Genomic DNA, 13716 nt, shown 5'->3' with positions numbered 1-13716 from the left:
GATCCCTGTTCAGCTGTTACATATTTAAAAACATACAGCTGGTACAAACCAATAAGGCTGACTACATCACATTCTTAGCAGATCCTTATTTTATACATAATGGCAAAATTTATCAAGATATTAGAGTTGCAAGATAGAAAATGGCTTCATTAGTTTAAAAAAATGTGAAAAATGTTTCTCCTCCCACCAAATACGAACAACTAAGGTCTGACTCACACACGGGTACATAGGAAATAAATCTAACACAAAGAAGTTCTCAAAAATAAAATAAAATATAAACAGAGGCCACAATGCAGCAGCATGGCCTCAGCCAAGTAACCCGTGCAGAAGTACAATGCATAGAACAAAATTGTTCCTGAATGTTTCAGAGAAAGTAGAAAGAAACCATGTTTGTTAGTGGCACACATTTTAGTGATGGCAGTGAGTGTGTGTCAGTGTTTGGCTATATGTTCATGCGTGGAGAGCATGGTACATGTGTGGAAGCTAGAGATCAAAATCACGTGTCTTTTTCAGTGATTCTTCACTTTAGTTCCTGTGACACTTTCTTACTGAATCTGGAGCTTGCCAAATTCAGCTAGACTGACTATCCAGCAAGTTTTGCAGATCTTTGATCTCAGATTCCCTAGCACTGGAATTACAGGTGAATGCAACCGCGCCTAACTTTTAAATAGGTAATCTATCCCATAATTGATCTGATCCAAGTTCTTAACATGTGACCTACAGAATTCAGCTGACACCCTATCTGCTCCGCTTCCAGACAATCCCATGTAAATCTACCCTTTATTATGTTTCCTGGCAGTTTAAGTTAATACAACTATGCATTAAGTAGCACATTATAGGAAAATTATGACCTTGAGTGTCAGAGAAACCTAGGCTGGTGGCTAATGTCTATTACTATTTTTAGATCATTGGTGTTATCTTTAGAGTCTGTCATCCCTGCTCTTCAGGTCCTGATTCCTAGCACCTGTGAGGGCTTCCTATGATTACTATAGAAATTATCACAAACTTGCTTCTTAAATTATACAGTTTATTTTTAGACAGATCTAGGGGTCAAGTATGCAAAATCAGTTTCAAGAATAGTAGGTTTTCTATCTATCTCTCTATCTATCTCTCTCTATTTCATCTCTGACTGCATGATCACAATGACTTCTCCTCTGTCTAAACCCTTCCTCTGAGTCCTTTTGAATAAGGGCGTGAAACATTCAACTTCTCGCGGATAAATGAGCCAAGACAAATGACCTCCCCATCTCAAAATAGGTAACTTCACTATACATTCAAGACACTTAACGTACTTTGTATATAAAAGTATAGCGACCTGGGCTGAGGAATAAGGCAGGAACATTTGATGGGGAAGAGATATTCTTCAGTAAACCATAAAAACTGCCTCACAGTAAATTTCTACTGAGTATTAATTATTTTTATTAGTTTACCCTGAGAGACTTGATTTTCATAAGTATCTTTGTTAACAGAAGCATAATGTCATAATAACATCCATCCCATTATCCCAATAACAGTGTGAAGTATTACAACAGTTAGTTGAAAATATATATTCATTTTATCTTCTTAAAAAGTTTTAGGTTTTTTACTTCATTGCTAGTTGGATTTTTATTTTGGTACTAAGAGCACATGTTGGCTTCAAATCTGAGCACCTCAAATCGTAACCTCATGGGCAGCAGAATTATATTATATCCAGCTTTTTAAGCATCATTTAACTCTGCTGCTGATGGAATGGAACCATCGAATACTTACTAAGTTTAAATGTGTACAGACATATTGGAAAATGAAACAAAAATATAACATTATCTGCAAATGTCAACTGTTCCACTCTGAGGAATGCACACACAAACATCCTCTCCCCCCCCACACACACACACAGAGAGAGAGGATGCTAAATCCAATGCTGTTTAAAGATAAATCAAACAACAGAAACGTCCATGCATTTGTGCTTTCTGTTCCTCGATGCCAGTTTCCCCTCTACTCTTGAATACTATTTATTTTTAAGTTCTAGCTTCAGTTGTATGTTGCCTCTTTGAAATGAAACACATCGTATTGTGCACGAATCCTTTATACATTGCATAGTATTTAAATTATTTAGAGGCCTATAGAGGAAGCCCTCATTATTGCTTCACAGTGAGATAAGTAATCAATCCTCCTCAGGATTCAAAGCCCCCTGAGGGTTTTCCTATCATAACCTGTAGGTGTTACACTCTAGTCATTTATTTCTGTCTCTTCCTTTCCTCGTGGTTTATAGCATGTTTGGTGGACAGAGACCTTTAATTCACCCAATCAATACATTTTCATTAAACTAAATTCCTTCTTATGGGGTACTGAGAAAAGGAATTTGGTTATTAATTATCAAACATCTGGTATCTTCTCTAGGACTTGCTTTGCCCAAAATCTCAATAGACATTATTTTTTGGTAAAGTAACTATTATTTTAAATCTTTAGTTAAGATGTTCCTTAATAAGTCCTGGTGACTGTCCAATTTATTGCATATGAATTTGCATCTTACTTTGCAGAGTTTCCTCTCTGAAAACTCAAGAAAGGGTGATGAGAAATATCATGAGAAAATGTAGCACTTATGGACAACCTGTTGTGAAAAGCTACAAAGGTGGTCCATTAGACAATTGCTTTTTCTTGGTGTTTCCCAAAGCAGCCTATTCAAAGTATTCCTGCAGGCACGGTACTGCTACAATAGTTACATCAGCTACTCTACATGCTTCTAAGAATTCACTGCTCTGTAAGACATGGGTGAGCCAGCCTCTATACTTCACCAAGTAGCTTGTAAAAGAAAGTGTCCTGCAGTATATGTTACAGGAGGGAGAAATTCTTATGTGAAGATTATTCCTTGAATAATTTTAACATTATTATCAGATAGTTCTTGAAATGGATGTGGATTCGTTGTTAATACATGTATCAAAGGTTTTATGTTTACAATGTAGTATTTTATAGTTTTTAATGTTTACAATGTAGTATTTTATAGTTTTTAATGTTTACAATGTAGTATTTTATAGTTTTTTAAATACAAAAGCTATTGAGACCTAGGGATGGAAGGGAAAGAAGAAAAGCATAGAATGGAAAAGATACTTGGGCTTTATTCTGCACCAAATTGTAAAGATGAACTATTGAGGCTGAGAGATCAGTTCAGAAAATTCTTCCATCATATATATGAGAACTCACTGGATCCTCAGAGACATGTAAAACAGCCAAGTTGGCAGTATATCCTCTCAACGACTTAGCTATGGAAGTGGAGACAAAAGCATCCCTGGGGCTCACTAGTTTTCCAGACTAGCCTAACTGGTGAGATCTAAGTTTCCATGAAAGACTCTATCTCAAGAACCAGTGTGGATAGTCTGTCTTTAGAAACAACACCCAGGTTTCCTTTAGCTTGTCTATGCAGGCACAGGGACATACCTGTGTCCACACATACACATGCAGAAACACACACACACACATATATACACTCGTACACATACAAACAATGAACACCAAATTCTGAAATATGTTTTATAGAAATCCAATTTTATGTCAATACATTATAGATTGAAATGGGAACACCACATATGGAGAGACAACTGAGGAATATGTTGCAGTAATTTGTCAAAAGATGATGAGAATGAATGAGAAGACACTTTAAACTCTTACAAAGTTAGAATAATTGGCAGTTTGACAGGGCATGGTACTATGCAATGAAAAAGAAAGAAATAGAAAGATGTGAAACGAAAATGACTCAGGTCTTTTTCATGATATTATTTCTTCAAGCTTCTCTTATGATGTGATCATATCTAATTTTACTAAAAAAAGCTGCTTTGGCCTATAGGAAGGCAGAATAATGTGAGGTGTGGAAAATAAACCAAAAATACAGAGAAGGGAAGTGTCTGGGAGATACAAACCAGCCTCTGGAGCAGCAAGATGTACTAGACCCCAGGTAAAGCCATGAACCATGGTGGCAATACATAGATTAATAGAAATGGGTTAATTTAAATGTAAGAGCTAGTTATAAATAAGCCTGAACTATAAGCCAAACATTCTTTAATATTAAGCCTCTGGATGATTATTTAAAAGCAGCTGCGGGGCAGCCTACACTTGGAAGCACCCAAGGGTGAACACTCTCACAAGAGCTTCCAGATATTTAAAATGCTTTAGATGAGCTGTGTAAATGGTATGACAACAGCTTATTCATCTAATGGTTAGGCTAACCAAAGCCAATGTCAACAATACATTGTCAAACGCCAAAATAAAAATAATTATTCTCACCAGATCCTGTCCTACGTATATGTGACAGTCAGCTCTCAGCACAGACTTCATTACAACATGCAAAAAAATTATGGAAATAATGCACAGTGATGTGATGACTGAGATCCTTGAAAATACATCATCTATTGCCAAAAGGTCAGCACATCTACCTGTGAGATACAGGACACTAAGAAAGAAATATACCTCATCTCTTCTAAACTAATTTGGGAAGGACGATAAATCTATTTAATTATGATCTCCTCAAAGAAAGACACGTCACCCTGGGGTGAAAACAAAACTAATTACAATAACAAACACAAAGAACCACAGGAGTTGTCTGCACGCACAAACCCATCCTTCTGGAATAATAAGAACTTGCCCATCATCATTACTGCCACAGCCATAGGCACCACGTCAGGGTGCCTCCCAAACTACTCTTGAAAACCTTAGAATATTTCCCTTTGCTTCTAGCAAGCCTGGGGCATTGTATGTTTTGCTCCTTTTTCCCCGATTTATGTCAATTTTTTTTGTTTTGTTTTGGTTTTTCTCACTGTGAAAACCACAGGAATTGCAAGCTGCTGCCTGCCAACGTCTCTACAGTTGCTATCTTCGCCCCATATCTAAAAGAAAAACTTAGCTGTAAAATAATACCACAGGCAAAGCAATGCTGGTCTATACTAAGAATACAAAGTGCCCTTCTTTTCTTTAGTTTCATAATTCCCCAAATACCAATGGGTTGGCCTAGGTCAACCTCTACAGCAGTCTGACACTTAGGGGCCTGAGCCAAGTGGCAAGCAAATGGACCGACTCTGCACTTAACTTTGAGAGCCTCCTGTCTTCCAGTACTCAACACATTGATGCTTCTCCAGTGGACCTTACTGATATCTAAGGTTTGGTGGAGACATCCTATTTTTAACCCTTGTCACAATTTTGTAAACTAATCATTATCTCCTCCAAAACTGAGAATGACACCATTGAGAGTTGACATCTTTGGCTCAGGTTAATACTAGTCATGACCAGTGACCTCATGTCTCAGGCTAAACTATACTGATCTGTTTCTTTCTCTATGACAGACTGGTCTGTCCTCTACTTCTACAAAATAATGGCTGTACAGGTGAAGGGTCTAAAATGGGTCCTACATTCCTCTATGGGAAAATAGGAAGAAAATGATGACATATCTGGTCATTTACATAGTCTTTGGAAGAACATAAATGGCGAATCCTCTTTTCTAAAAATATAACAAAACTTGCAGGCATTTCTTCCCATGTTTAAAAAAAGAATTACCAGGTCAATTTTTAGCTTATCTTTCTCTCATGAAGAATTCTTGCATGAAAGCATGTTTGTGAGAGGCAAATTGCTGACCCTAAAGCTACAGAGGATAAATAACATGATTGCAGTGTCGTTTGAAAGCCAACAACCAACAGTATGATATCCCTATGGTCATAGGGACACTTTCTGAAAACAGTGAAGTGTGGCATGTGTTGCCACGTCAAGAAGAAGATATTGTGTTCCATCTGTGTTTTAGAGAGAACTCTCCTAAGTAGTCAAATGGCTAAATATACACTATATTAATATCAAATTACTCAAAATGCTTTTTCTTCCTCATCTTAAACTAAGTTATTATGCATACATTATTTACAGTGGTATAAAAGAAAATGAAACAAAATAAAAATTATCAAAGAAGAGCCTGTTGAGATGGCTCATCCAGTAAACACATCTATGAAACAAACCTGACTATTTGAGTTTCATCCCTTAACCCATGTCAAGAAAAAACAAAAACCTGGATAAGGAGCTTCTTGTCTGTAAACCCAATCACAGCCCTCCCGGGCAACGAGAAAGCATCGTGTCCTTTAGCATCCAAACACTAGGAGACAGGAAAATCATCTGGAAGCTGATGTGAGCAGCCTAATAGCAGGAATAACAAGACTCTCTCTAAACAAAAGCGTAAGTAGAGAACCGACTCCCAGAAAATTATCTTTGGACCTCTGCATATGAACTGGGGCATATGTGTGTATACTTTTGTGTACATGTACAGACAGACAGACAGAGGGGGAAAGAGGAAATACAATAATATAGACAGGGAAGAGGGAAGGCTGGAAGAAGAAATATTCCGAGAGAGAATAAAAGATGGCAGGTTCTTAAAGAAATTGCTATAATATAACACAAACATATTAAGCAAATAATCCCATACATGTACTCAAGCGTGTGTATCAGCAATGTTTTAAAAGGTAGAATGAAAATCCGAGCAAAAGTGAAGCTTAGAAAATTAAAGGCTCAGAAGTAATTTGACGCCTTACAAGTGGAGAACAGAAAATGAGCCAGGAAAATGAAAAATTATTAAAACTCAAAGTTTTATAGATTCCTCCTAAACTGCGGAACTGGAGTGTCTTAATTAAAGAGGACTCGGAACTCACTGAAGAGAAAGAAAATTGTAATAATTTATTATAAAAATATGACAACATACCTAATCTCAGAACACCAGACATTTAAAATAAAGAAGACAAATATGCTTTTCAAATAAAACAATATATTTAATAAAAAACAAGCATATAGCACAAATCAGGTTCCCGAACGACTCTGACAACAGCAACACTCAGCCAAGTTAAATACAAGCTAACTCAAGATTTACCACTGTTCCAATGCTGAAACCAGCTATTTCAGCACAAATTGAGCAGCTGGACCTGAAAATCCAAAATAGGAATGTTCCAGAAAAATGGAACTTTTTGCTGCCTTTATGCAAATATATAAAGTTTCAGATCTGGGAGCATTTTTCTCGAATTTTCAAAGTGGTGATGCTCACCTCTGCTGTCAGGCATGGCTCAGGCTCAGGGATTACAGGTATAATGGACAATATATCTCTCTGACAGATCTTAAAGAACACAAAGCTGTCCTTACTTTGGATCACACTGTCACTACAAGCTTTTCCTCTGGTCTTTTGTTCATTTTTTGTTTCTTTTTACTTTTAATCTCTAATACTTTGCTTTCTTTCTTCCTGATCCTCTCTATTTTTTTCACTGTCCTCTTCATGTCTGAAAGTCTTACCTCTTGAATCCTAAATGAATTGTGGCCATGAAAATCTCCTCGTAGCTTTCCTTTAGGAACCAATCTCACTAACTAAGCTGCCTTTGCTAGCCCGGACTCAGTCCACCATGCACTAATAGTGTGATTTGTCACCATTTACTTAATGGACAGAAACATAATAAAAATTTTTTCTTCTCACCTCATTTGACCTACAAGTAAATTTTTATTTTAACGTTCACATGTTTTTAGTTCCTTCTTTTTTCTTGCTTGTAAAAATATGAGTGTTGTTAGAATCGCTGGTGTGTCAAATCCTAGTAAGAAAATAAACCATGCCATCTCATAACATGCTTCAGACAGTAAGGCAATAAGGAACATTTACCAGTGCTATGTACTACTGTTTAGTGTTAAACGTTTGATAAATTAGATCTAGCGTAGACAAAAGAGTACTATTACAAATTGTTTGAAAAACCATAAAAAGTATTAAAACCATTAAAAGTATAACAAATGTTATGTCAAAAATCAGTTCATCACATTGTCTGATATATATATATACACACACAGAGCAGCATGCAGAGAATATAATCCTGAGGAAGCTGAATGAGACTGTGTAGGATGTATCAGCCTTTCGATACCCACGTAGAACATCTATGCACATGATCAAATCCCCAATTGCTTTTTGGCAACAAAGTTAACTTTGAGACCAGTCATCGAGGAGAAGGTTGTAATAAAATACCAGCCTCACTATCCCCTGTACTGAAAAACAGACAACATCATGAACCAAATGAACCAGGGATCAGTTGAGGAGAAGAGATGGCACTGAAGAGGCAAAGTAGTTGAACTGGCCATTAGGCGGACACTAGGGAGCTGGCCTTCAGATGGTGTGCCAAGGGAAGGGCCAAGGCAAAATCAGGAAATCATTATTCTGACCTCATTGAAAAAGCTGCTTTTGTTTTACCTGTAGTGACTTGGAGGAAGAGGCACTGTGCATGATAACTTAGGTTTACGTTGTCAAGGCTCCAGTCATGGGAGACCACAGGAAATCTGTGCGAAGAAGAACACCTAAGATCGAGCTCTAGGAGCCCCAAGCAGGAGAAAAGTAAATCTAATAAGAATAAGAGGCTTTATTTCATTTTCAAGAGATAAAGTAGGTGCAAGGTGATTTTTTTTCCACTGCGAAGACATTCATTTTTAGAACAGCCTACAGCATTTAATAACCTTTCTCCTTTAGTATCCTCTTGCAGAAAATTGGGATAATATATTTTATTGCTTTGAGTTCATACCTAGAGTAATGAGATGATTAATTTATACATAGAAATTAAACATATTTTGTAACAGCCAGAAACTGCCAATAAATAAGCATTCCAATTTTGATAACAGTTGTTCCCTACATGGTGGTTATTATTCTTATGTATCTTTTCTTCTTTCCATTGCTAACACAAAAAAGGGGAAATCTTACATACAACTGCTATACTAATTTTGATTTTATGACAAAATTGTATAAATTTTAAAAAATTCAAATTCAGCATTTCAGAAACAAGGACCAGTAGATTTGGGGTTATCCCTCTGCATGTTTCTTACAGAAGAATGACTTCTCCCCCCTGGTGTCTCGCACAGCTGAAATGAATGTGCCGTCTTCTGGGGGTTTCCCAGTGGAGCAATGCATGTTACATAGCAACCGCTGCTGAAGAGAAAACCACACAGCAGCTTGAGATTGTTCCCACGTGGAAAGATGATGTTATGCACTCACAGAAAATGTGTGCGACACCAATATCATGTTAAATACATTCTACTATACAAGCGCGTGGCTTTTTATTTGGTTAAGTGACCGTTAACAGGCAGCATTTTGCATGTGCAAAGAATTTTTGCAAATGCTTAGTAATATTGTTAGAGCAGGTTTTATTATCCATATATATGTGTGTGTATACATATATATATTTACATATATATATATATATATATATATATATATATGATATTTATAGGACAATATTGTCTTGGTCTAAGAGTGGTCTTACACAGAAAACCCAGGCAAGATTCAAACTTGCTGTTCACTTTTCACGCACTAGTTCATGCACATATGAACAAAGTAAGAAATATAAGCAGTGCACTAACAAGGTATCTCATAGCTGATAGGGTCGAATGTGTTATGGTGTCTTTTGATTGCTTTAATTTCTATGAATTCGTCGCGCAGTTCACTTTTTGTCTTGTAAATAATGGCCGTTTGGAACAGCTGCAAATTGCCTCTGCTCCTGGGCATATTTGGCAGCAGCCGTGGGGCAAGCAAACCCACAACAAGTAAATCAATCCCGCATAGCTTGTCTCCAGGAATTCACAACATGAAAAATAAAAGTGGTTGTGAATGCAAAATACTTTGAATAGAAATGGAAGCGGTTGAATTTATGGAAAGGAAGACAAGCAGGTTACAGCAGTTGCTGCAAAGACCAGCAAAGAGGAAAGAGGACCTCTTGCTCTAGCTGAAGGAACATGAGTCTCTAAGTCAAAACACCAGAACTCAAGCAATTTCCAACCCAGTTTCAGAACACTTGATTTGTTTCAGAACACTTGAGGAAATAAAGTATTTTCCGAGCTGGATTAAATTTCGACTCTGTGCAAAGAATTGGCTTCATTAAAAGGCAACAAAAACCTGACTTAAATTGGGCAAAGAATTTTAATATCCATTTCTACCAGATACACAAACGGCTAACAAGCACATAAAAGCATGTGACATCATGAAGGCCGAAGCTTGGTAACCAGGAGACCATTCCAAACAGAGAACAAAGAGTGAGAACAAAATCTGAGGCAGTTTGGCATGGAAGACTTGAGGAGTTTGCATAGATATTCTGCCATCTTGTTAAAAGGACCTAAAATAATGTCCTTACTGGGTTTCTCCCCATGGCTTGCTCAGTTTGCTTTATTTATACAACCCTGGATCACCTAGCTGGGGGCAGTCCTGAACACTGTGGGCAGGACCCTGCAACATCAATCATTGGTCAAGAAAAAAATTCCCCCATAGAATTGCCTATTGGATTCTGATGGAGTCAATTTAAAAAAAAAAAAAATGAAGTTTCTTTTCCCTAAATGACCCTAGTTTGTGTCAAGTTCAAAAAAAAAATCTAACCAGTAGAGTGGGTTATTTTTAAAAAGGTTTCACAAAGTTGAGATGCTAAAGAATATAGGGGTAGATCTTAGAGAAGCTAGGGCAAGAGCAGGAAATGAGTATGATCAAAATATGTCATATAAAGTTCTCAAAAAATTAGTTCCAGGACAGGCTCCAAAGCCACAGAGAAACCCTGTCTTGAAAAAAAAAAGTTCTCAAAAAATTAGTAAAAATAGCATATATTTTAAAATAACTGTTTTATTAATATACCTTTACCTACTTTAATATTGTTCAAGGGAGCCTTTCATGAGCATTTGATACTAAATAATAAAACCCTAAAAACCCTAAACATACTTTCATCATTACCATACCTGAATTTTAAGCAAATAGTCATTTATAATTGCAATAAAATTATTATATATATATTTCAATTTTGATGACTATTACTCATAGTTCAGTAAGATTTCTAAGTTTTCCTACACTAAGAATCATGGGAGCAATAATAAATTGCTCCACCAAACTCCAGTACCTTTCAGGGACTGCATCAAGAAATGAAGTTCCCTTTTTCCAAATGGCAATAAGTTTTCTCTATAAAACTCCCACTCATTTTATATGATTTCTGACTCTTGTCATTCTTTGCCTTCTTAAATTTATCAAAGTTGTAGTCTGTTATTTAAAACTATGCAAATGAATGAGCGAAAGGTGCAAAGGAATTTTTCTTAGAGGAGAGAATTTGTGTGGCCGTATCAGTATGGAAAGTGTGAAGGACAAGATGAGCGAGGTGGTCAAAGGCCTGGCGTTCAGAACCAATGCCAGGATTTCTTTGCTTGATTCTGAGAACAGCAAGAAGCCATTAAAAGATTTTCAGAAGACAGGATACATGATAAAAATTTGCATTTTAAAGGTCATTCAACAATTAGACACTCTAATTGTTAGAGTTTAGTCTAAAAGAGTAAGGCTAGACAAGAAAGATGCCTGTGGAAATGCAGAAGAAATACTGGACTTGGGGAATACTGAGAAATAAAATAAATAGATTGTGGCAAAAGGTCAGATGCTTCAGAGTAGGGTATTTGACTTACAGAACAACATGCGGCATGTGCAGCAGAAGCAGATGACAGGTGGACTAACTCCAGCATACATGCTTTCTGTTGCTCATCTGATTTGCACATGTTCTCCTATGCCAAGTATAGAGTGGAATGAGTAACAGAACACACAGTCGGCACACAATCTGATATTTATACTATTTTCTTAATGAAAAATGGATAAATTTAATTGGAGGCATTGAGTTTTATTGCTCTTTGCTATTTTAGTTTGTGATAGTTTTCTATTTTTTTGAAATATCACTTTTCATCCTTTTCTCCACGCACTTAGAAAAGAATGTCAAACATTAATTTATCCTATATATCTACTAGAAATTACTTAGAAACTAAAAGGTGGAGAATCAATTTGACTGCGAACTGATCATCTCTAAAATAATAAAGCTAAATTACTAATAACATAAGACTGAGAACTCTTTATTCATTCTCTCAAGTAAAATTCATTAGAATACCCATAGGTGTGAGTTACGAAATGTCGTCCAATGCTGCAGAATGCAGCCCAGCCTGACTCATTTGGTTTTTGTAACTATCAATGGAGTCCAGTCTTTCATTGTATTCTGTCAGAGATCTACTCTACAGATGCACTCTTTGTGGCCCTCTAGTTCCACAATAAGACCCTCAGAGAGCCTAGACAGTTTGGATGCTCACCTTACTAGACCTGGATGGAGGAGGGTGGTCCTTGGACTTCCCACAGGGCAGAGAACCCTGATTGCTCTTTGGGCTGACGAGGGAGGGGACTTGATTGGGGGAGGGGGAAGGAAAGGGGAGGCGGCGGTGGGGAAGAGACAGAAATCTTTAATAAATAAAAAAAGATAAAAAAAAATAAGACCCTCAGATATGCTTGTATCTGATAGCATTGGCTTAGGTTAGGTGTTTCTTGAGAGTTGGAATCATGGATTCTATCAGATAAGATGCAGATTCTTAAGACACAAGCGATCAACAAATTATATCCCTGAATCAAAGTGTCATGTTTTTGTATTCCAGATTCATTTTTTGAACTTTCTAGCATCTACCTTTATTTGACATAACTATTTCATCATTGAACCTGATTCTTCATCTACCATCTCCAAGCCTGAAAGATATCCTTCATGCATCCGACGTAATGTCATGCGTTTTAACCCTTGCCTTTTCCAGGAACAAGATTAATCTGTGAAATAACTCTATAGTATTTGTTTATGACATTTCCATGCCATAATAATTAGATCCTTGGGAATTAAAATTTTAATTACTACTTTAATAAAATTGCCTTTAAAACATTTTGAGTGAACCAAAATTATGTATGATTTTTTTAAAAAGTAATTTTCTATTTGAGTACTAGAAGAGGAACATGAACAGATGGTACATGGGCAATATTTGGAGAAGCCAACTATTTTGTGTGCTACTATACTTATAGATATATGTCATATGTACAGAAAAGCTCATAGAATATATAACATAAAGAGTGAACCCTACTGTTTTATATATATATATATATATATATATATATATTTCACTCAGCCAGCAACAATGTATTAGCAATTTATTAATGGCTGCAAATGTACCACTCTAATGTAAGATGTTAATGATATGGGGACACTAGTGTAGATAGAGAGCAAGGATTGTTATCTTTGTAAAAAGTAGAATCTTTTGTAAAACTAGAACCATTGCAAGGAATGACATTTAGTCATTAAATTATAATGTTTCCTCTCAATTCATATCCTAACAATAAAAGAACTTACCAAGTCTTCATCAAGAATGCCTTAATGGATCCTATTGGGCAATTTTTTTAACTCAGACTTTCTATACAGTCTGCATAGTTCTGACACTCGGCATCGAATTCCAGCACCCTAGAAGTCTGATTTACCAGGAGCTCTCCCTTCCCACAATGAGAAGCGTCTTGTGCCTGATTTCTTTGTCTTCTGTTACATGCTTCCATATGGCAACAAGAGTCTACCCAGACTAGCATATGGAAAACTTGCCATGCATGGGGAAACATCAAGGAAAAATTATAGAAACAAGGAACCCTGCCACTGCTCATACCACTGCAGAAGGAAGCTGCTCGTCACGGATGCCAAAGCATAACTAGTTTAACATTATCTCTCAGCGTGATTTCTATCTTATGATTAAGCCTGGCTTACCAAGCAATACTCCGTCAGCTGTGGTACCTCTTTGAGTGTCAGCTGAATAAAAACGTTTTGCTATCTAACTAGTGACTTAACACGACCTACAATGTTCCCTCCTTCATACCTTGACACTTTCCTACTCCTATTCCTTCATCTTCATCAT

The sequence above is a fragment of the Alexandromys fortis genome, unplaced genomic scaffold (genome assembly GCF_014885135.2).
Source record: "Alexandromys fortis isolate MF-2015 unplaced genomic scaffold, M_Fortis_MF-2015_v1.1 scaffold_24, whole genome shotgun sequence".
NCBI lineage: Eukaryota > Metazoa > Chordata > Mammalia > Rodentia > Cricetidae > Alexandromys > Alexandromys fortis.
This window is presented reverse-complemented; position numbering follows the sequence as displayed.